This window comes from Anopheles funestus, chromosome 3RL, assembly GCF_943734845.2.
Source record: "Anopheles funestus chromosome 3RL, idAnoFuneDA-416_04, whole genome shotgun sequence".
NCBI classification, from domain to species: Eukaryota; Metazoa; Arthropoda; class Insecta; order Diptera; family Culicidae; genus Anopheles; species Anopheles funestus.
The window spans coordinates 66,764,368-66,787,874 of record NC_064599.1 but is presented as its reverse complement, the minus strand read 5'-3'; the positions used below and the strand labels follow the sequence as shown (position 1 = coordinate 66,787,874).

Here is a 23,507-nt window from a genome sequence, read left to right as displayed (position 1 = left end):
AAATACATCAATTCAGCTTGATGTTGGTCATTTAAATGTGATCAATTTTAAAGTATCAGAACTCTCCTTTGAATATGTCGCAGATAACATCAATGTATGAACTATTGGGCAATGATGTCATAGTTTTCACACTTATAATGATGCTATTAGTTTGTCCAATCTAACGAATCTTCGTCTTTATGTCGTAGAGCTACATTTCCTTGTGTGCAAATTTAAGTCAATTTAATTTACACAAAAAAAAACGCCATCCAAAGCCAATTTCTTTAATAAACCGATAAGGGTAAAATTGAAAGTACACAGTACAACTTTCCGACGGTGGCCTGATGCCCACCCAAATAGAATCAGCACGCAAGGTAAAATCACGAACGGATTAGGTGACATCATAATCCGCCAATCCGTTCGCACTTACACTCGTTTGCCAAAACGGAAAATAACCACTCTTCTATACGTGCTCAACCTCCCCCAAAAACCCCATGGGAACGTTAAACCCTCCAGGCCCCGAAAAGAAAGCCATCCCGAATGGAATGATTATGGGATATATAAGTATTATGTTTTTTGTAGAGGAAGGGCTACGATTTTATTTGCCATTGCCGGTCGAGGCCACACCGAATCGTGCGCGAGTCGAATGACAGATCATAATTATGAACATTAGACGTTCATTAGTCCCACGGTGAACGCAGTGCCACACTAGCCGGAGCGGACACTTTCAATCATCCAAATGTCCGGCGTTTGCGTCCACGTTCCCAGGCCACAAATATGCCACCAGCCACTAGGAGATCCATCAAACGAACAGCCGGCAATCTTGTACCGATCAGCCCAACCCAATCTCAGTTTTCAGGGAAGGGAGAGCAGCAAGACATTAAGCTTTGTTTCGCATACTTCAAAACGTGGTAAAACGTTTTTAATCCGGCACCGTCGCGGACAGACACGAGATGGTACAACAAGAAGAACGAAGGAGAAAAAACAGCATAGCGTTCGAATCAATCAGGTTGTGGAACAAAAAAAAAGAACAACCTTCACAATAATGAACGATGAAGACAACAATCAAGCCACGATGATGCGCTCTCGGTGCAGTAATCATTTCCCTGTTGGTCTACACAATTAAAGATTAGTTTCGGCGCACTCTACACCAACAACTGCGAACAAATCAGATGCGAACTGCAGCAACAACTCCCCGCTTTAAACACAGCTAACATCAAAATAAAGGTAAATATCGTCTTTGCCAGACGCAAATCGCCTTCACAGCTTGCAAATAAACGCGTCAGACGCGTACGCGACTGGCCGTGGGCTCTGTGAAAAGAAGTGGCGAACAAGCATAAAACGTAACGTGAAGCGCAAGGCGACAGGCAACACAGACTCCAGAGAGCCCTTCGTCGTCGTCCCCATCAGCATCATCATCATCGTCATCATCACCATCCAATCCCCAGGATGCTGCTGCCGGTGCTCTGATGCCAAATTCATTATCCCTCGACGGAGACGTTGCTGCAGATGAGAATGAATTTCGTCTCGGTACAGAAGACGGTCACCAACCTTCCGACCGGGGTGCCACCGCCACAGTGAAACCGCGCCCGAACGGTACGGTTCAAAACGTGAACCATGGACACTCTTCTACCTATATTTCGCACGAAGTTTAGCCCCCAACGGTTGCCCGACGTTATTCGCAGACACATCGCAATTGCATTCCACACTTCGTTGCACATCTGCATACCGCAGCACCGGCCACCGGTACCGCGGCTAGTCCGCGACTTAACACCTCGGGAGTTTTTCCTGCCTTACCCTCCTACTTCCCCTCCTCATCCATAGGGGGAGAACACGAGTAGGGTTTGAGGCTGACGGGTGTTACCGGGCGTTGTGTGACACGATGAGATGGTGAATTATTGGATTTTCCTTGCCTGTTGGGTATGCAATAAAATTAGTTTCAGACCTAAATATCGTTTGTCACCAGTACGTTTTCTCCTTGGTTATGTGTTTCGTGTGTGTGTATGTTTTTTTTTCCTTTTACCTTTTATCCCCCGTTTGCCATCCAGCCGGTATTCCAGTAGCTCTTTGCGTTCATGCTCCAAGTGAAGTCAAGGAAAGCATACATAGAGTGATATTTTTTTGTTATTGTTGTTGCCATTTGCTGTTTGTCGACTTCACCGTATGTGGTCTGCCAATTTTTCCGTCCCCAAGTTTTGCCAAATGAAGACTATTCGTTCCGTTTGGTTGGTGTTCGCAAAGCGATGTTTTATTGGGTTGTTTAAGTAGTTCTGCTTAAGAACCACACCTTACGCTACGATAAATTGGCGCGGCACGATTTGGGAAAGGTGTTTTGATGATTTATCACTCTACAAATTGTGCTCAATTTTGGGGAATTTAAGGAGTTAATAATTAGCGTTTAAAAAAGTTTTATAAAATATAGCAATCTAGAGAACCAGTCATCTGAATGCGAGAAATTTGTCCCTTTATGTCCGTAAACTAAAAGCATTGACATTATTTGCTTTGAACAAAGCTACATTGTTTGTATTTTATCTTGAGCCAAGTTCAAGCTCCTACCTTTCTTCGTGTGTTCGGATTCATGTATGTGGAACCTATTCTATGTCAAAATTCTGTCACTGAATCGAAAAGATAAAGAAACTTGGAAAGAATATCCTGAAAGGGTTCTTCTAAGTTGCTGGAAATCTTTGATTTGCTAATACATGGTATACGAACTCTCGTAACCGAATTTCTTGAAGAATTTTCACTTATAGATCGTGAGAGAATCGAATTCTAGTTTGCATCTACATTTTTCGCCTTAATAATAATATCTCAAGCATTGTTGAGGTTCAATTGCGTCAGATATTCATGTATTTTCATACTAGAGATTCACAGAGTGTCATTCTTTCGGATGACAGATTCATAAAAAAATCACTTACAGTTCACAAGTTGGCTAGTTTTAGGGAAAATGAGCAGCTTCACTGAATAACGTCACATCAAAAGTCAAACTTAAAAATCAACTAGTGAATCCATTATAGACCTTAGCGATAGATAAGGAGCTTTACGAACTTTAACTTTAATTTACTGAGCACTTGGTGAAAGCGATATCCGTTTGACGAAATAATGCAGCGACTTTTCCACCAACCCACTCAACCATCCTAAATACATTTTATTTCGTTACTCTAATATTTATTTCATCTTCAAATTCACCATCAGCAACAGTCCGAGGTACGAGTACGAGCAAATTCTGGGGTGAGTTTGTTAGCGAAAAAACCGTTTTCCACAAAGAGAAAAAGGGAGCCGAAACCAAAAAAGAAGAAAAAAGTACTCCATCAACCTCCCTTCCCAGAATAGTTAGATGTCAAGATCATAGTAGAGAGAGCTGAAAAAAAAACAACTCCATTGTAGACTACACCCTTCCAACCGACCTGCAGCATATTCGTCCCAAAAACGGAAACCCAACCGGATAGCTTGGTAGTGCGGTAGTCAAGCAACGTCAGCAATGGCAAACAGAATCTGCCACACCTTCAGGGCAACACAACCCTCTAGGAAGATAGCATTAGTGTGCAAGAGCAAGGAGGGTTAGGTATATTGGGTAGGCGAGCGAAACACATATTTTCGAAACGGAAAGGTCAGCGCAATGGTGTCTCTCGGTTGTACGCCAGGTTACTCCGTGCCAGGTTGTCCTTCCTCTATGATTGCAAAAAATATTTAAAAAACACATACACACACGACAAAGTAAAAAAAAAAACAAAGGAAACCCAGCTGAAGAAAAACCGAAAAAGCAGGTCAACGTCGTTATCCGTTTCGGAAGGATTCGGCGTGTCGGCAGGGTGAAGCGCCCGTGTGTGGACCAGTGCAGCATTCCTGGCTACTATTTATCATGGCTTCTGCGGTGGTGGCTGGCAAATGGTTAATCATTTTATATCATCAACAACGAGCCGCAACAAAACAAATGGCAACCGTTATTATTGCTCAATGGGGAATGAACGGCCACAATACCGAGCGTTTGCTGCACCCGCTGAGTTCTGTGTGTGTGTATGGTTCTGGGGGGGGTGCAATACACCTTCCTCTATTTCGGAACGTATTTTGTGTTGCGTTCTCTTGGTCTTCGGTTGCTCGATTCTACCAAAAACACCATAATTCCGGCTGGTGCAACCGTTGCATGTGCGATCACAATGCAATCGGAGTACGAACTCGCGCGTTGTAATGTCTATTTTATTATTGCCTTCGTACGAGACTTCCTGTGACCCATGCCACTCGGTAAACGATCCACGGATACCGGGGTACCGGGGTATGGTACGAATGGCAAAGACAAACGTCTGCACCGACAAAAACAGTTAAAGTTGACTTCTAACAAAACAGGGAGTGACAAAACGAAACCGCAAACCTCACTTCCTTCCCATGTATTTTTCCAAATCCCTCACCCAGCAAACAAACTGACGGATTTGCTCAAATTAAAATAACATTTAGCGCGCTCATAAGTGTGCGGTTGCAAAGAATAACTTCACTACACGCCTTTTTTTTTTGGTTTAACCAAACGTGCGCGACCCGATCGCGAGACGTTTAAATGATTATGCAGCTCAGCTGCGACCCCGCACACAAGATGGGAGTGATTTATGGTTCTTTTTTCATTGTTGCGTCCCCCCTCATTCGTTCCACCTGCCGGAAAACCGTCCATACCCTCGCGGTTGGCTTCATCTTCCACGTCTGTCTGTTGGATTAAGGAGGAATTGAAGTTTCCTTTCTTTTTCGTCCGTTACTGCTGCTGCTGCTGTTAGTAGTGCTGGTTGTGGTGACTGTTCGGTGCACAAGGTTTCGGAATCGAACGTGCAAACACCCATTCCGATTACCCTGCTGAGGAGCGTCAGTGTAACTGTCTCTGAAGGAGACAATTATTTACCGAACGGAATGTGACGGGCCACGTTGGCGTTAAGATAAACGACGAAATTCAATTCTCGTACGATCAAATGCACATGATGCAATCCATTATCATAACCAATGGACGTGTATCGTTATTGGTACAGCGCAACAGTGGACGATGCACTTGCGTTGTCGATATGTTGACGTAATAGAAATTATTGTTACTTTGTTTAATGCTGCTTGGCTGAAAGAAGAAACTTTGTATTTGCACTTAACAAGCAGGATACAAAGATATAAACTTGGTGAGAACATTAATTTATGAAGATAACATTTACACACAAATTGTCGGAAACATGAGACACAACTATTTAAATATTGTATGTGTTCCTGATGTATTTAATCAAGAGTTCCATTGCCGTTAATAGGTACAATAATTTAAATGGTTTACAAAGCTCATGTACTCAATTCTGAGCTGTTCTTCGTCTTATTATCAAATATCAGTAGGAATAGATTCTCACATGCGCAGAGAATACGGAATCAGAGGTACGGAATATTCCCTAATATGTAATATGTCGACAGTAACATATTCCGAAGTATTTTTGGGATATTTTGGATGGATTTTGGATCATTAAGTCTTCGCATCATATAGGACCCTGCACTCTTATACATAGGCTCATCAGGTTCCAGTAGGTTGGTCATATAATTAGACACCGGAACTCCAAGCCAGTGAAGTGGTTTTCTACATCCCGCATGTGCAGAAAATCCTTGGACCATATTAAACCTAAACATTATTATTCTCCAGGACTTCTCCAGCAGTTCAATTCTGGTAAGCGGTTCTAACTTTCCGAAATAAGAAAAACACCTTCTTAATTTCTTCACTTCAGCATTAAAACCTCAGAAGGATTCCAGACATTCATGTGCTTTATTTATCCATCAATTTTTACTATCGTGTAAAGATCTAAAATATAAACCTTATATTATAGTAAAATTAGTGTAGAAGCAACCATTTATAATACAACTGCCACTGATAGAGGGTATTCCTTCGTCTGTCTGCATTTTATTTAGGTCACCTTTAGTTCATGTCGCTATTTCATTTCGTTATCGACAGTTGCTACTCAAATTCATTACCATTGACGGTTATTTACACTCTTCATCATCGGTACTATACGTATCTAATGCTTAAAAGTGATAAAAAATATGAATAAATTTGCCGTTTTATCATGATCCCAGCTAAACGTACCTGTATCGACGTCCGAAAAGCTGACGTTAAAATTTACTCCGCACGAACGAGTTCCTAGGCGCGCATCAAATCATCTGCAACGAAAACCGAACGAGAGAAACGAAAAAAAAACAGATATAAATTTGAAATAAAAAAAAGACCAGAAGAACTGTACAACGGCAACAACAGGAAAAAAACTCCAAGCTACAATTATTACGTCTGCATACGCTTCTGTGTCTTCGACCAGTATCACAGCGCTATAATTGCTGACTGACGTGAAGCCCAGCCAATCTCGGAATCCTGTCACGTCACGCCCGTCCGAAAGCTGTCTAAATTTAGTCTCCCCATCCAGAAGGCGATCCTCGGGCAGGATTTCCAACAGCTTTTTGCTCACCGCCAACCGTTCGGTCTGCTTTCATTTCGCTTCCAAACATCCAAAAACGGACATTGGGAATTCGAAACCAAAACCACCGGGCCACATGCCATATCATATCGGAAGCAAAATTTCGAACAATCCGGCTTCTTCACCCCGTAAAGGTATACGTGCCCCAACCAATAGCGGCGCGTGTCTGTGTGCGAAAGTTTGCCGTGGCGTGACCAAGGCATCACACAGCATTCCACGGCGCGCCGAGAGTTATTAGCATTTTAATGTGATTATCATCGTAAGAGCCAAATCAATCCAGCCAGCAAATTTTCGTAGATTGGATTCAAATTTATTATGCTATCCCGTACCGATAGCCCGCACAAACCGTTTTGCGAAAGTCAGACGTAAATCGCTCGATTTAGACGAGCGACGGTTACGGCATTGCGAACATTTGAGGAAGCTACGAAACTGGATTGACATCTAAATGAAAATATAATTATTATCTGGCGCATAGTTCTGCTAATTCTTCCCAATCTCGGGATTGTGCGGAACGTGCGAGATACACCGTGAGACGCGTATAATCGAATAAGTCCTGAGAAAACAGACGGCCTGAGCATCAGGCAAAGGCAAGACATATACGTACAACGTTTGCACTCCTTTTTCACACATTCAGCGCTACAATCACCGAAGCGGTAAGGAACAAGATCACACATTGTTCACAAAACCAAACATCAATCCCGGGTGTATGTTAAGCAGCAATCTCGTTTGCTTGCTTCCAGGAAGGTATTAATCTTGGCTTTGGAATTCAGCACGAAAAACACAGCAACCCCTTTCGACGTGGTTCTCTCGAAGCTAATGCTTCGGTAGAGATCGTCGCAAGAACAAATAGCTGCATGTGCATTATGCATTGTGCAGCCATATGCTGCACACAGCTCTGTTCGCAATTTGTTTGCCTTAGCATTATGCCCAAGGTGCTAAAGCTTGGCCTTCTTTGTGTGTGCGCACCTCATTTTCAACCAGAACATAATAAAAAAAAACACAAACCCACAAAGAGACAAAAGCGAGGGTCAGTTACGAACAAACCAGCTCGCAGCATAACTCACCATTCGTTCGATTTTCTCTGTGAATTATTTACTTTATCTGGTCGGGTTTTTTTTCTTTCTCTCCAAACGATTACTCTATCGTTTGCCTTGAACTTTCTCGGCACCTGGGGCAAGACAGCGCAAACATCGAAATATAGTTCAAGGTGTGGTTTCCACGATTTGTTTGTTCCGTTTTATTTAGCAGCCCTTAGTAATTAAATAACCGTCACCGAACACGGGGCGCATTAATTACGGATAATTACACCAAATATTAGAATGGAGTTCTACTACGCCACAACACTACAATCGTGCATCATTTTCCTTTTTTTTTTGGGAGGGAATTTTGAAAACGCAACAATGAAACGAAATGAAACTGCAACGAAAAAACGCAACTCCCATTTCCAACCACAACAAAGTACCGGGAGACATGGAACAAATCGAAACAAAACGCGCAAACGGAAATGATTAATTTGCAACAGCGTCTGCAGCTCACTCTCTATTTTAATTCTTGCCAGCAACGAAAATTAGGTCCTCTTAGGTCACCCACTAATGGATCGCTTTTCGGCATTTGCGAGTGTTTTTTGCTGGGAGCTTTTGTGGCAATCGTCGTCTCCCATTGGGAGCACCGCGTTCCTTACCATTTTGAGGATGCACGAATATTCGGTTCATGCTGCAACTCGAACTAAAACAAAAAGGCTTCACCGCCATTCGGTATCGTCGCAACTGGCAACGCGCGCGAATGGAATCGTGCATAAATTAGAGCTTTTTTTTCTGTGTGTCTACACTAGAGTACGCCCCGTGCACTAGAAGCCAACCCAGCTGAAGGACGAGATGGAGTAAACGCTTCCAGCACTGCTGCTTGTGTTAGGAGAAGAGAGGTGAGTTTGGTAGTGGCCATAACATCAGCCCTATAATTTAATGTCGTGAGAAAACACACGACGCTCTACCTCAATTTGTAGCATTTTGGAGTGGCCAAAGTGGTGCTCCAGGGTAGTTGCAGAAGGGTGGTACTAGCAACATGGGAGGCTTCCAATTAGGATCTCACCTTGTGCACAAATCATTCCACCTCACCGAGGTGAACTCGCGTCTCACCGTGAGTGAGCCTTGCTAAGGGAAATGAAAGCTCATCACATCTTTCGGCTTAATCTCACCTGTATCTTTTCCTAGTGCATAGGATACCAACCAAGGTTTGGTAGGCTTCATTCACGTAAGAGAGAAAAGGGTCACTTGAGAGATCTCGCCGTCTACTCACCGAAGACGTGTTTTTTTAGTTTTGCTGTTTCGACAGCATCACGCTGAAGATAATCTCGCCATAAAACCTCCGTGGCCAATCCGTAATTACATCTCCCCGAAGCTGCACTCCACACCACCAGAAACCACGAACCGAAAAGCTGAGTTTTATATTATTTTGGCTAACCTCAATTAGAAAATGAGCATATTCGACACCAAACACACACACACACACACACACACAGAAACCAGGGAGCCGGGAAACAGGGAGACCCGAGACATGGGGTGAATGTTTGAGGGCCATGCCTGTGGCTTAGAAGAGATGGTGATTTGTTTTCTTCGATGTCTTCTTCGATGGAATGGCTCAACCGCCAACTATCGCGATGAAGATGAAGAGATCTAGGATTTGTTATAGCAGCAAGGTGTGTGTGTGTATGTGGTGGACTTTTTTCTTCGATTTAATCCGTCACTATTTGCCAGCGATGCTAAAGAAGGGGGCTAAAAGCTACCTTACCGTCGGCTAAACACCGGTGGCAAACCGGTGCCGTCGTGCCAGGCGAAGGAGAGGCTACCTTTGGCGGTACGACTGAGCCACACCGTGCACCGTAAACTCTAATAACGTCTAAATGCTTCACTAGCAGCTTTTTTTTTGACATTGCGTAAGCAGCACCATCGTGTCGTGTGTGTGTGTCTGCAGCATATATTCACGCACGCGGACACACATAGAGACGTCATGTCGTTGATGCTGCTGCTGCTACTACTGTGCCGCTCGATTGGAATCGCTTCGGAATCTGCCTCCAACATCTAGCGATGTTTCGCAATCGTACATGCCGCTCTAAAAGTGACAATGAGATTAAGATTGTGGTGTATCGCGGGGGGACTTTGAGATTGCTGCATCAACAATTTTCCGTACCACAAGGTGAATTTTTGAATTAGGCTGAATTAGACATGCGAAGATACTAACCTCAAGATTAGACAAATAATCACACTATTAGCAGAACATTAAGGGATATTGAAGATATTGAGAAACTTAAGATTCTTTTCAATTCTACAGTTGTTTTGCTCCTTATGAGTTCTCCTTCTTTCAAGTTCATTTGATCTTGTAGTATAAAAATCAATTCCATTCGATTGGAGACTTATTGACCGACTCGCCAGTCGGGATACCTTTGTCTCTCTTTATCCCATGTCAAAACCCCTACTCGAGTTTCATCTCCAAAACTCTATTACAATCAAATGCACTTTCGCCGGACTTGAACCGGTTAGAAGATCCGTGGTGCAATCTTAAGAACCAAGTATCCTCTCAATAAGAAACTGAGCGCAGTGAAGCGAGCAGCGATTACACTTTCAGTCCGTAACGTTCCGCGTTCGATACAAAGACCATTTATCAACTTAATGCGATTTCAGTGCGCTCTGTTTAGCAATGCAATTTCTTGTGCATTCATTGATAAACCTAGCTCAGTGCTCCATTAGTCGGAACCACGGGCGGTGAAACGACCGGTGGCTAATTTTGCTGGCCGGGATTTATCACAAAACGATTATGCTGACGGTTTATCACTGCTGCTAAGATAACGCATACGTTTCCCACCATTGCCCAGCTCAGCTTTTCGCAAAAACCAGGTGGTCCAGAAGCGAACAACGAATACTGGCCCATAGAGCTGGTGATTATGTTTCGAGTTTCAAATCCGGTTCCCGGGTGCGGGAACGTTCGAAATCGTTTTCGACATTTAATGGTTCATCAGACGAATTACTCTTAATGTCGGTTAAGAAATGTGTAATTCCTGCCCCGTAACGATCGTAACCGAGCGATCAGCACAAGTAGCCCATGAGCAAAACAACGGCCAAAGGTAATTAAAGAAGTAAATAAAATCTCAACGATACGGATTTACAATCAAACTGTCCCAACAGCGATAAAGCTTTAATGCGGATCTCGCAAACCGATCAACTTCGCCGTGCACATGTGCATGACGCCATTTCGCGTCACCGTTGGTGGGCTTCCGAGCTGGTGCTTACCCGCGAAGTGCTTTACAACGATCCCCATTTGCTACTCACGACTTAAAGCTATCGCACAAAACACATGTTTTACCCAACCACACTGGTCAACCAAAAAAAAAGGGAAAAGAAACAACCGTCGGATTAGTTCCAAAACAAAACACGAAAACGCCAACAGGAAACGGTTCTGTAGCGATCGTGCAAAATAAATATATTCAGCTGTCGCTTAAAAGCTGTAACCCTCTCCACGACGACGACCGTGCTGCTTTTAGCTGGGTTTCGATCGATTTGGATCCGCTACGACGGATGAGATTTTTTCACTCGGTGCACTTGATTCCGGCGGCCGTATCCCGTGTGTATGTGGTCGAGCTTAAATTCACCGTACGCCGGTCTCGTTCCAGCGTCGATGGCCAACCGACAAGAGGCCGTCAACCGTCGCGAATGCCATTAACACCGGCGTTAAAGCCAACGGTTCATCAGTCAGTGCAGGGTTGCTTCACAGACAGGCAGAGGCAATACACCAACACACCACACCGGATCGGGACCGGGTTGGAAGGCTGGTGCGAACCGAGACAGATTATATTGTACTTTATGGATGGTCAGGATTTGTGTCAAAATGTTGTTCGACTCGCCCGCGACGTGCGTTTTGGTTCCGTGCGTAATCTCCTTCCGCCTCGGTCCAGTCGGTGCTGGAATGCGATGAATCAGTGGCCCAGGGTTTGAGTGTTCGCCTTCGCGCTGACTTCGGGCCTTCACCGTTGCGGCTTAATCTTTCCTCTCGCGCGGTTCGCGTCTTTAACGCTTTTAGCAAATGCATCAAGAAAATTTATCTTCCCAGCAGTCGCGCTTGTGTGGTCTAAGCACACATTCGATGAAATTTAACCATGCGAACAAATCACAAGGCAAAAGACAACTCGAACTCGAGTTCATTCGCACAGTGTGCCGATTGGTGTAGCTTAAATTGTGACCAGAAGTCGCCCGAAGGCATGATTGGAGAATCCGTGAAATATAACGTTACGGTTACGGCTGACCTTGCCCCATAATGTGCCGTGTGCGATGGATGTTCGCTTCTTCAGAAGATACCCTCAGGGGAGGCGGGGGTAGAGAATCCGTCGAAAAGCACCATTGCCTCTTACGGGATATCTCCATGAAAAATGTAGCTCCAACCAGGATAAATTGAATAAAACGTACAGAAATCACATAAAAAAAAGCTCGTAGCAGCAAAACGACAGGCGTTTGCTGTTGAAGCGTTTTTTTTTTTGCGTTGTGTCCCTTGCCACGGATCATGACGGAGGAGTTGAACCGCAACGCGTGTACTTCAGTGGGTCCTTTTTTACTTGTAGGAGCAGAAAGAAAAGACAAAAAAGCACACACACACATCTTTCACCATTTTTCGTCTACATGAGAGAAGTGTTTTTTTGCGAACTATTTTTGGCCATGGTTCAAACGGGTGAAAACCTTAAATTGAAGTAAAACTTTGATTGCCAACAAAAAAAAAACCCGGTACGGCTAGGGGTTGAGTGCAGAGTTTTCGTATCACTTTTGCACGATAGACGTTTTGTTCGGATTGAAATTTTCGCATTACGTGAGAAGATTGGAGTAACGAATATATGCTTTTCATAGTCAGCAATATGTGGCTTAGTGTTAGTTTTATTTGCAGTAATGAATATTAGATTTCATTCACACTTAAACTCTACACAGTACACTTCATTACGCAAGTGTTGCCATTTGCGGAATCAAGTCGGTGCAGGGTTGCCAGACGGATGAGACGGGTTTTAATACAATATCCATAAAAGCATAGCAAAGCAAAGTCGGCAAAAAGAGTATAAAAACTAGATCGGATATCAAACTATTGAATTGTAATTTCGCTCTTGTTAAGCTGCTATTCTTCTCTAATTCTTCCATTCAATTTCGTAAGTCAAATTTATTCTTATCTTTTGCATAGTTATTCATATTATAAATACTGATTTCATATTGTATTATGTTACGTACTTGACACAAAATTTACTTATAAAAATCCAAGGATTTTTTTTTAATTTAAATTTTTTGAAATTTTAAAATTAAATGATTTTTACAATAAGTACTACTAATATTAATATTCTCCTGTCCTGTCTTAATATTACTATTGTTGTACCAATGAATTACTATTTTAATTGTATGTTAGTACTACTTTTTATTGAATTAAAAACTTATTAAGTTATAACGCCCTTTAATGTCTGGAAATTAGTCTTCTATTTAATCATGCAGCCATATATGTAGGTATTTTTTCTGGTTATGGGATCAAGAATACCAGCCCTGTCGAGATTAGATTTGAAGCACGACTTCCAGTCGTCTAAATCAAACACTGAGGCACGAAATCATAGAATCGTTCTAACTGTATTGCCTACAGCTCAATATTGTGTGTTAGATAGCTACTAAGGTTCAAATTTATTCTTCTCAAAATTTATTTTCGTAACAATATGAATCAACAAAAATTGAAACTCTTTGTATTCATCGCATTTTTCTAGCGCTTTACACAAAATAGGTTCATTTCTTAAATTAACCCTCCTTATGCCTCACAGCCAGCCAACCATAAGTCAAACCATCAACGCAAAATAATCAAACCGAAACAATTACTCTCCCGACTAGTAAAAAGCCTATCTTAAAAAACGAATCTACATTAAAAAGCAAGTTCCAAGCCTTATCATTTCAACCCTAAGCCAACAGTAAAAAAAAACTGCGACCTCGCGTAGGTTAAGTTGCTCGACCCGAACCAACCCCAAGTAGCACACATTGCTGCATTTAAGGCACAATTTGCAGAAGGCACATCAAATTAAGCCTCTCGCTACTGACCCTTACGCTTGCTCCCTTCCCCGTTCCCTACTCCACACGTCGTAAATCGTAAAACTCGCTGGCACCGAAATCTGCACCAAAAAGTTGTAACGCCCGGGTTCCTTACACCCAGCACGGGTATAGTGAGCTCGCAGCGGCACAGCCACCATAGCCATCGTGTGTCGTAAATAGTGAAGCGAAATGCTTACCTCGGCATCCACCTAAAAGCGTCCCACCCAAGCACCCAAACTGGCCAACGAAAGAAGCAAAAAAAAACAGCTCAGTGGAGAAGCATTTTTGCGAAGAAATACTTTTCCCGGCTGGATAGCCGGTGCCTGAAAACACAACTATCGGGTGCTCGGTGATGTGATGGGGTTTGAAGACTGTCTAAGGAAAAGGCTAAAAGCTGGAGAAGAGAGGGAGTGTACTGGGAAACCCATTTGCAAATGAGATATAAGACAAAACTGACGGATTTATGGGTCAGGATCTCGTACTCCTTTCGTGTCTTTCTCTTTTATACCGACCGGATGCCACCGAGTTTTCTCGTGCATTTTTCGGAGTATTCGACACGCTGACTAATGCTTCTGGGTGTTCCATTTTCCTGCTCCCAGACCCACAGACACACACATAAAACATTCCAATTCACATTCGCCTTACCGAGCACAGGATATTTCCTTTACCATCATGCTACCATCCCTAAAGCCACCACGGTTGGGTGTGTGTGTTGAAGAGTTTTTGGGGGTTTTTCTTTCTTTTTGTCTACCACGAAAAGCAAGTTTTCTCTGCATCCACCTGCACTCCAAAAACAGCTCTACCACGGTTGGACACCTCTTACAAGAACTCCGGAAAGGATTACGATGGTTTGTACTTTCCCGTAGCGCTTCACCATCGACGTTCCGACACTTTTTTGGAAGAATTTTTTTCCCCTCAAAAATGGATACGGCGGTGATGTAAAGGAGTCTGTTTTTTTTTGCTGTTTTTGCTTCCTCAAGAAGAGGGAAAAAAACGAAACATTTCGAAATAGGAAAATTCACCCATCTGACCTTTGTCGGTTCATTTCCTTCTGCCACGGGTTTGCCTTCCCCACCGCCCCCCACGGAGTTCGCTCACCGTGAAAAAGGGATGGTGCAAAAGTATTTGCGTTTTTGACTGCTTCCGGACTAGTGACGACGGCTGCTGATGCTGCTGAGCTGCTACTGACTTCTGGTAGATAGTGTTTGCCTCCTCCCGTTGTGGTAGAAAGTGCCAGAAAAGAAGAGGTCACACAAAAAAACAACAACAACCAACGAAATGTTGACCGAATGCTTGCATACGCGGACGACCACGATCCGGACGAATCGTTTCGCTTAAATGCATTTCGCCAAACTGCACCGAAAAGGGTTTATGGCGGTTAATTTTAGCACCCGTTATTGTCCAAACCACGCCACGGTTCTCTCTCTGCCGTATACGCTGAGGACTGCGATAACAGTTAGCCATCAACGTGAAGGTCAGAACCAAACCGAAGGACTGTGGAACGGCACACAGCATGTTTGAATGGTGAAAACGTGATGGAGTTTTGTGCTCTCGTTGCGGGTTATTTATGAAACCGTACCACCAGCATTCTGTCTGTCCGTTTCTATCTGTTTTCATGTCCTGCTTCTGACGCCCATTTTGGTGGCATCACGTGAAAAGGATGGCCCTGTATCATCTAATAAGGATGCGCTCGTCCGAATCGACTTCGCAATAGCGGTAACCATCAAATCCTTCTCAACAAAAAAAAAACAAGGAAAGGAAGGAAGCAAAAGACGCCAACCAAATCACGAAACACCCGTTCCGGATGTTATGTTAATGAAGCTGCAAAGTTTTCACTAAACGATGCCTCGATGTTGTTTGTGTGTGTCTCCGTTAGCAGAAACCTCCGCAAATCCTTTAATGCTTTGGCGAACCCGCTTGGGACGATGGATTCATCTTTTGTTGAGATTTTGTTTGTCTTGTCTCGTGGCATTGCTACTGTGTTTTTTTTTCACATTTTTGCCCACTTTTCTCCATGTCTAGAGGGCACGATTTCGAAGGGAAAAGGTTACCCAGAGTGGTGGATATGGAAATAACTCTTCGCGCAAAAGATCAAGGCTCAGGGGGGATATTTACCCCACTTTGCTGTGACGCAGGAGAAAAACAATTTCCTCTCCCGGTGTCACCAAAATAGGACAAAGCTTCCCTCTTCCCCTTTCCCCTCATCACCCACCGTGCCGAAAGTAATTAGCTGGATGTGCAAATAGAGCTGCAATTACGGTGGTGCGCTCGGGACACAACGGTACTTTTTTTCCATAGACAAGCTTTCGCTACCAACCGAAGCAGAGCTGGAATCGGAGGGACACATTGGTTGTCATAAACTTTTTCCCCGCCAGCCTTGGAATACGAAGAACAGGCGCCACATGTGACGTGCAAACAACGCTGCGCGGGTCTGTGCGGCGGGAAAATCCGGGCAAGCGAAAAAAGATACCAAACTTTCGATCGTGAAAATCTGCGTACAAGCGACCGTAAAGCATATAATACTTTCAAAGATAAATAAAGTTGAAGCAATCCGCTCGTGTAATGGCACTGTGCTGTTTAGCTGTTTGTACCGAGTACCGTATATTGATGTGACATAAATAAAATGGAGAAAGTTTTTTCACTTTCACTAAAATATGTGAATTAATATAACAAGGATATATAAATCTGGATAAAATTTAACATACGGTATTTAATATACTCTCAAAAAAATACGGTTGGTCCTCGATATACTCAGATTTGCAGCAACAAGGATTTTGACATTTGACAGCTCTATGATTTTATAGCATTAAATGTTTAGGAATAAGTAAACATTTTGGCTGATAACACATTCTATTTCAGTTAAATTCATTTTAGAAATGATTTAAAATAACTTTTTTCTTCACAAAATTCCATAAAAAGCTTACAAAGCTTTAGCAAAGAAGGAAGTTGTTTCACGAGCTCTCAATTTTAAACGAAATTGTACAAAGCCACGTGGAAATTCAAGTGTATTTCCGATACTGTCTATACGTTCTCATACGTACGATTCCTAGTTTTATATTATTTCCAAAAAGCAACATGATTGCCTTTCCATTAAGTATTTTACTTCTTCAAAGTCCTTTTAAAACAATGACAAGCTGGTAAGGCATCTTAAACGTCTTATACTTCGTCTATTAAGAATTATTTCTAAACTTCAAAACATGGAAAACAAAATGGTGGTAGATGTAAGTGCTTTGAGTAACAGTAAGTAGGGTAATGCACTTAACGAACGTATAAAACCTTTTCAAGATAAAAAACGAAAGAATTTAAACAAATGTGTTCCATTATACCACGGCGAAGAATCGAAGTTGATTTTGACATTTCAGCAATTCAGCTTGCTTCAAAAAGTTAAATTCAAAAACTTTTAATGATAAGAACACTCCCAGTTTAAAAGTACTAATTCCTCAATTCTTAAACCTATGCGGTTCGTAATAGATTGTAACACACCGGAAACAGAAGTTGATAATTGATAATAGTTGAACTTGAAGCATACTTCCTACGCTAATCTGGACTACTGACACTTCAGAACATCCACCTAAACTATCTGGCAATAGGAAAAGTAGAGGATGGAGAGAAAAGAGATGACTTCAACTACTTGTATACATGTAAGCATTAAGACGCACTTCATTACAAGCATTTTAGCTTTAATGGTCGTCAAGATATGTCATGCATTACATTCATGTTAAATCGAAAAAAGGACTAGAAGTCATGAGAAAACGTTGCTGGATCCTAAGCCCACTAAAGGAGTACTTTTAATTAGTAGAAATTAACTTAAATTATTCCCTTTTGCTTAAGCATAAATCGTTATTAAATTTTATTTACTTTCACTTTCGCCCAACATAATTTTATGTTTCCATTTTTTTTCTCGTGTTGGAGTGTCATACACCGACCAAATCCCACACAATTCTCAACCAGTGACGAAGTAACTGACCGTGGCGATCTGCCCTAATGTGCAACACAGCACGAGCAGCACCACATGATTAGTGAACCCTCACCGGTGTCTAAATTAGCTAATGAAAATCTAACCAACCAACTCTTCCGAAAGGGCCGAATCGGACGTGAAAGTGCGTCCCTTGTACGGTCCCGGTGCTAGATGGACTACAATAAACAAAGCTCGTTGCGTAATCTGTCCAACCCAAGTTACATGGGAAAGAGGGGGAGGGGGGGGGAGAGTTGGTAAAAAAGCGGAAAACCCACCGGGAGACAACCATCCCGATGTATGCGCCCATTTCGTGTAACGACAAACGGTCGAAACTTGACACCTCGCAACGGTCGCAACTTGGGGCCGCCTTCTGGTTTGAATCGTGCGCGAAAGGCAATGGTATGCATGCTGGTTCAGGTTGTGAAACCTGACTGAAATATGTCTCGGGAGAACCGCAAAAGCCGGACGGACGGATTCGAAAGAGTTACGATTGAGATGGAACACACCGAGCACGGACGACGGCGACGTTTATGCCAACGGGTTGAGGTGCGGATGGCCCATAGTTCACACCATCCTGTCCCGAAGGGGGACTTTGCAGCTAAAGGGGCATATGATTAGCATGAAGGTCTGTATGCATCCAGGATGCAGTCCAGCATGAAGACGCGATCTTTTTTTTTGGGGATCGAGAAAGGCGCCCTGCGACAACTAGCACTGCCACCAAACGGTTGGTACTGTACCGGTGACGAGTCGGCACGACTACCCTAACGAAGCGTCGTACAAATCGGCCGCGTTTCCCCTATTGCATAAAACCCCGAACGGACACCACACTCACTACTGTAACGCATTGGGAAACGTACCTGTAAGCAAGCTCCCAAGGGGGCCTCCACTGTCTGGCGTTTCGGACCTTCGGCACATTCGGTGCAAAGGTCAGCGCCGTAAAATAGCATCGCGGTCCATTCTTCATCAAAACACGCTAACGAGCGAACGTAATCGAGCCACGATTTGGCGATTGGCGAACCGTACTGGAAATATAACGAAGGCCCATCGAAACTCTTGTCCGGCGTTACATCATCAGACATCGGGGAGAGAAAGAAGTACCCTCCCAATCATAAACGGGTACCGGATCGTGGCGACACGATGACGATACTGGCCGCTAAATGGAAGGGAAATGAGCCGGCGGACCGTATATTTTGCTCTCCCGATCACCATGATCAATCGATCGATCGAAGTGCAAATGAAGAACCCAACCGCCGCACGGTTGGATCCTTTTTTGGTAGTCTTCCCATATAGACCATGGAACCTGCCGCAAAAGGGAAGACCGTTGGGCGAGCGACCGTTCGCCATGCCATGCGAACGAGAGTGCCCACGGTCTAACGGGGGGACTTTAAAAATAGACAGACTTAAAATAAGCAGGGTGTGTTTTTGTGCTGTTTTGAACAAGAGAGGAGAAAAAACACACAGAAACGAAGTGAAACCATAAACAATTTCTTCCACCGGATTACAAGCTAAAGCCAATTTAAGCCTTTTACGTACTATTGATTAATGTGTGTCGAAAACAAACCGAAGGATTGGGGATGGTAAAATGACACAACTAAACCCAATTGTCGTAGAATGTTCCATCTTATTTATGTGCAAAAGGGTAATTCGTTGCTGTAAAGGTTAAAAAATACATGGCCGTGTGTAATGCGATACAACCGATGCGATAAATCTATGCAGTAGTAACGTTAACAAATATTAGATGCCATTGTTTCGTTAAGTTTTCGTAACGATGTGACAAAATTTGTGTCGCGTTCAGGAAAACTAAATATAAATTGTTTTACAATTTTCACAAGATACAGTAAGTAATATTTTATCGCAAAAATTAACTGTTCTATTAAAAAGAAATTGGTTGATAAGGTCGTCTTGGTTGAAACAGTAAAATTGATTTATTTCATTTGCCCTTCCTTCTCTGTTCGTACTTACATACATAAGTTTTTTTAAGGAAAACATTAACAAAAATTCTTAAAATTTTTATTTGATTGAATTAGAAGACACTTTAATTTTAACTTATATGTTTCAACTTTGTGCTATAAAGGCAATGAAATGGCTAATTTTAAAGTCCATATATAAGGCTATTACTTTTATAGTTCATGGGTAATTTTTTGCCGGGTCGCCTTTTTATGAAAGGTAGCCGTTTTACATTTTCTTTCCCGTTTTTAAGTTACATTGTACAAGTACACCGTCGAAAAGTTCTTAATACTTCTTCAAAATGCATTTGCATTTAAATGAAGCAAAAAATAAATTATAGCAGCACAGGGTGTATCTATCCAAATGATTATAGTTCCATCACTTTCTCTTGTTATTTTATCTTACCGCTTGTTGTGTAAACTACTAGTCCTTTCCAGTATTGAATCTTTTTGCATAACTTAAAACCGCATTTTAACATTTTTTATTTAATAATTGTAATTTTCGGAGGAAAATTATTCACTTGATTGATCAATTTTTGTGTTTTTATTTTTGTGATAGTTTCATAACAAATATAGGAAGAGCTGATTTATAGTTTAATATTTTCCGAAGTGCATATTACTAAATAGATAGATGAGGAATCATTATAGATCAACAGCGGAAGAATTGTTGAACTTCAGAAAATAATGTGCTGATCAGTATTATAAGATAACTGGTCCAGTCGTTCTAGTGTTAAATGAACTTCTTACTGTTTGTCGTTTATATCCAGTCGCTGTAGATAAAACATTGCAATCGCATCATTTAAATGAATTATTACTATAATTCCACAATTATGTGGAAATATGGTACTTTTTACATATTTGTTTCCACCAGTGTATTCATCATACCGAGACTCAGCAACTTACAAACAAACATAAACAAAAAGCAAACAAACCCTTCTAATGTTCCTACATGAAAAATCGCTTTCGAATACCAAGAAAACTGACAACTCTAAACATCACAACGGGCATCATGCATCATGAACCATCAACGTAACACAAGATGCAACGGCTTTAAAGCGAGGGAAAAATCCCAAACGCCAGCTGTGCACAAATTGTCACCATCACGGGGCAAATCCTTTCCACTTTCCGTCAGAACCACGAAACCGATGGGTAAAAAATTCCAAACCCACTCTAAGGCTACGGTTAGGCAAGGATCCATGAAATACTAGCCTTTCGGTATGCCGTACCGAAAGTGAGTAGTCTGTGGTCAAGTTTTGCGCGCTCCACTGGCAGACATGCCGACAGCACAAAAAAAAGTGTTATGATATTCTTCCCACTTGATACTTCTTGCCGTGGTTCAGCTGCATCTCGAATAGACACGGTCGCTGTTGGAAAGCTTGCAAGTGAATTCACACCAGCGGATCGGAACTTCGCCCGTAACGGGAGAAGTTGAACAGAGTGTCGCGTGGAAGAAGAAAAAAAAAGACAGCATTTCAACAGCAACACACGCAAAACAACGCCGATGCGCTGTGGTGTCTAAAAAAAGCCAAAGCAAATCCCCATAAATTGTGTGATATATGAGTAATACATGGGCAAGACAGCCCGTTTTCGCGGCTTTTTCACACGGACCCGTTGTTGCCTTTTGTTCCGACCGACCAAACAAAAAAAAAAACCCCGCCGATACGACGGAACAAAAACCGACGGGGACAGTCTAAAAGCTTCACTTATTGCGCCTCTAAAACCGTTCAACCCGATGAGGCCGCGCAACTGAAACGCGTCGCATTAGTGAGCAACATGGGCAGGCGCAATGGAAGCAAAACAAAAAATCGCCTAACACTCTGCCATGACCAATAAGTTCTAGCGTTCGCGTTGTGATTTGCAGAGCGAGCTCGGTTGTCTTGTCGCAATATTTACCGAAACCCCAAAGCCCCCAGGCGCACGAGAAGGACACACCGGATCGGTTGAGGGGATTTTGTTCCCATTTACTCCGGCAAAAGAACGGCTGACAAAATAAGGAAATATAACACGCACCCCGTCAGCTGAGCGCGAAGAAATTGCGAAACCGAACGGAAAACCGGAGAAACCGGTGGAAGTTTCCTCCCGCTCCGAGGGGGATTCGCAACGGAAGGAAACGCAAAACAACGTTTGATTGGAGCTTATGAGTTTCAATGTTCAATCTGTGCAGTTTGCGCTCTACACCGTGCCGTGTCGGTACGGATCGGTGGATTGCATGTCGTACCGTGGTTTTTGGGTGGGGTATCACCAACACGGCATCTTCATATGCGGTTCCATGCTGTCGGTTTTATCCCGCTGGGCGCATCTGTAACGCTGTAAGGTGCCCGAACCGCGGGGCATCTTACTGTGGGATGGGTCGCGTCCCAAAGTTTCACCGCAACTCGATGGAAGTCGTAATATGCTGTAAGGGATTTGTGCACGTTTCTTTTTCAAAATGGATTTGCTCGCGGGTATGAAATAGTGGTAAAGTGGGACAAATAAATAAATACGAGTTCGAACAATTGCGAATCGGGTGTGGGAGAAGTCATCGTTTTTTTTCGGGAAAGACCTTGTTATGGCGCTTTAAAAGTTGGTTGCTCTATGATCCACTTTACACGAGACGAACAATCCTTTCAGGCGAAATATGTTGGATCAATTATTCGCCATTACAGGTTTATTGGCATCTTTTAAAAGTCTTGAATTGGTCTATTAACTATAGATTTTTCTTGTTTTGTCTATTCAAACACAACTTCTCTATGTATTTATTACTACTATTATTATTAACTGATTCACAGATTTCAATTAATTTAATGTGTAGCACTTTTTTACCTATTACTTTTATATTTTTTATCATTTTTGTTCTGCTTTTTTCCTTGCTCTTCTTGTAGGATATTTTATAATAATTGTAATTCTTACTTTGTTCATCGTACTCTCTTTTTATTATTCATTTTTCCTTTTTCTTTTTTTCTGTTTCTTGTTTTCACTTACATACTTCTTTTCTACGTTTTACTTTATCCTTTTCTGTTTCGTTTACAAAGTTTTGTTTTGTTTTTATTTATTTCTACATTAAAGCCGTCATGATTATTTATCTGAAAGTAAAAGTTGCATGTAGTGGAGAAAGTTTTTTTATCTTGACATAAGTATTTTTATTTTCCCTTACCTTACTTTAGTAACTCATGATTAAAAAAACAATCTGTTAAAAAATACGACAAATGTAGCTACAATGAAGGCTCTTGTGGTTAAGGTAAATCCAACATTAAATTTGGGAAAACCACATTCACACACTAGAAGCTACTCATTTCTTACCTGCAAGAAAAGTATCAGTAATTCACATATTTATTATCTCGGTAAGTCGATTCCATCCCAACTTTTAACCCGTAGTCGATCCAGGAAAGTCCCCAAGGAATATCCACAAAACGAAATGAAACAATTTTCATCCCCCAACCCCCATCACGTACATACACACAGGCCACTACAGCTACCGTGGAAGCGGCAACTTTTCGCGGATTATGAATCGATTGCATTTCGTTTACTTTGTCTTATGTGCTTCGGTGCAACGCGTTGGTGAATCGAGCCAAATGCACGAAGTAGGTACTCACTTACCACTGTACATGGCAGATTCGTCTCGCTCGTTTTCCTTCTCCGCATCAAGAGTACTTTCCCGCTTGTGGAGATGAACGAGAAATAAAAGAAACACATGCACAGGCGGCGGACAGAGCAAATGCATCGCGGGATGCTCAATCGCAATTCGTGCCAGCAGAGACAAAGCGCACAGCAGCCTCACGAAGTGTCTGCATGTGTGTGAAGGTGACGTGGTATGTGCAAACACCGCTGCCAGCTATTGATATCGGCGCCTAGTAGGCTTGATCTAAGCGCGAAACGTTTCTATGGTAAAAGGGACCGTATGTTGGGCACAAGCACCTAGACAAACCCAATTCTAAAGGGGTAAGCTTTTACAGTCGCCTGAATATTGCTTCGCGCTTCCTGACTTCTAGCGGAGGCTTTTGCGTAACATTCTAAAGACGATCGTGTGAGGAGGGATCCGAACGGAAAGTGCCATCCCCGGGTGGAAGGCAAAGGGGGACCGACCGGCTTCCCCTGTTTT

The 23,507-nt window shown here is 42.5% G+C and overlaps 2 protein-coding genes across 4 annotated transcripts in view; one reads left to right on the top strand and one right to left on the bottom strand.

Annotated features, from left to right (window-relative positions):
- The window catches only part of LOC125772408 (ADP-ribosylation factor-like protein 5B), an 84,798-nt gene that overhangs the window by 25,243 nt on the left and 36,048 nt on the right, over positions 1-23,507 (top strand). The gene's annotated exons all lie outside the window — the stretch shown is intronic.
- Positions 1-23,507, bottom strand: part of LOC125772382 (uncharacterized) — a 142,989-nt gene that overhangs the window by 111,054 nt on the left and 8,428 nt on the right. For 2 of the 3 annotated variants that reach the window (XM_049444047.1, XM_049444051.1), the window contains exon 2: positions 6,059-6,132. The exons of the other annotated variant lie outside the window; for it this stretch is intronic. The gene's annotated coding sequence lies outside the window, so the exon portion shown is untranslated. The remainder of the gene's footprint in view (positions 1-6,058; positions 6,133-23,507) is intronic. 3 annotated transcript variants of the gene reach the window in all.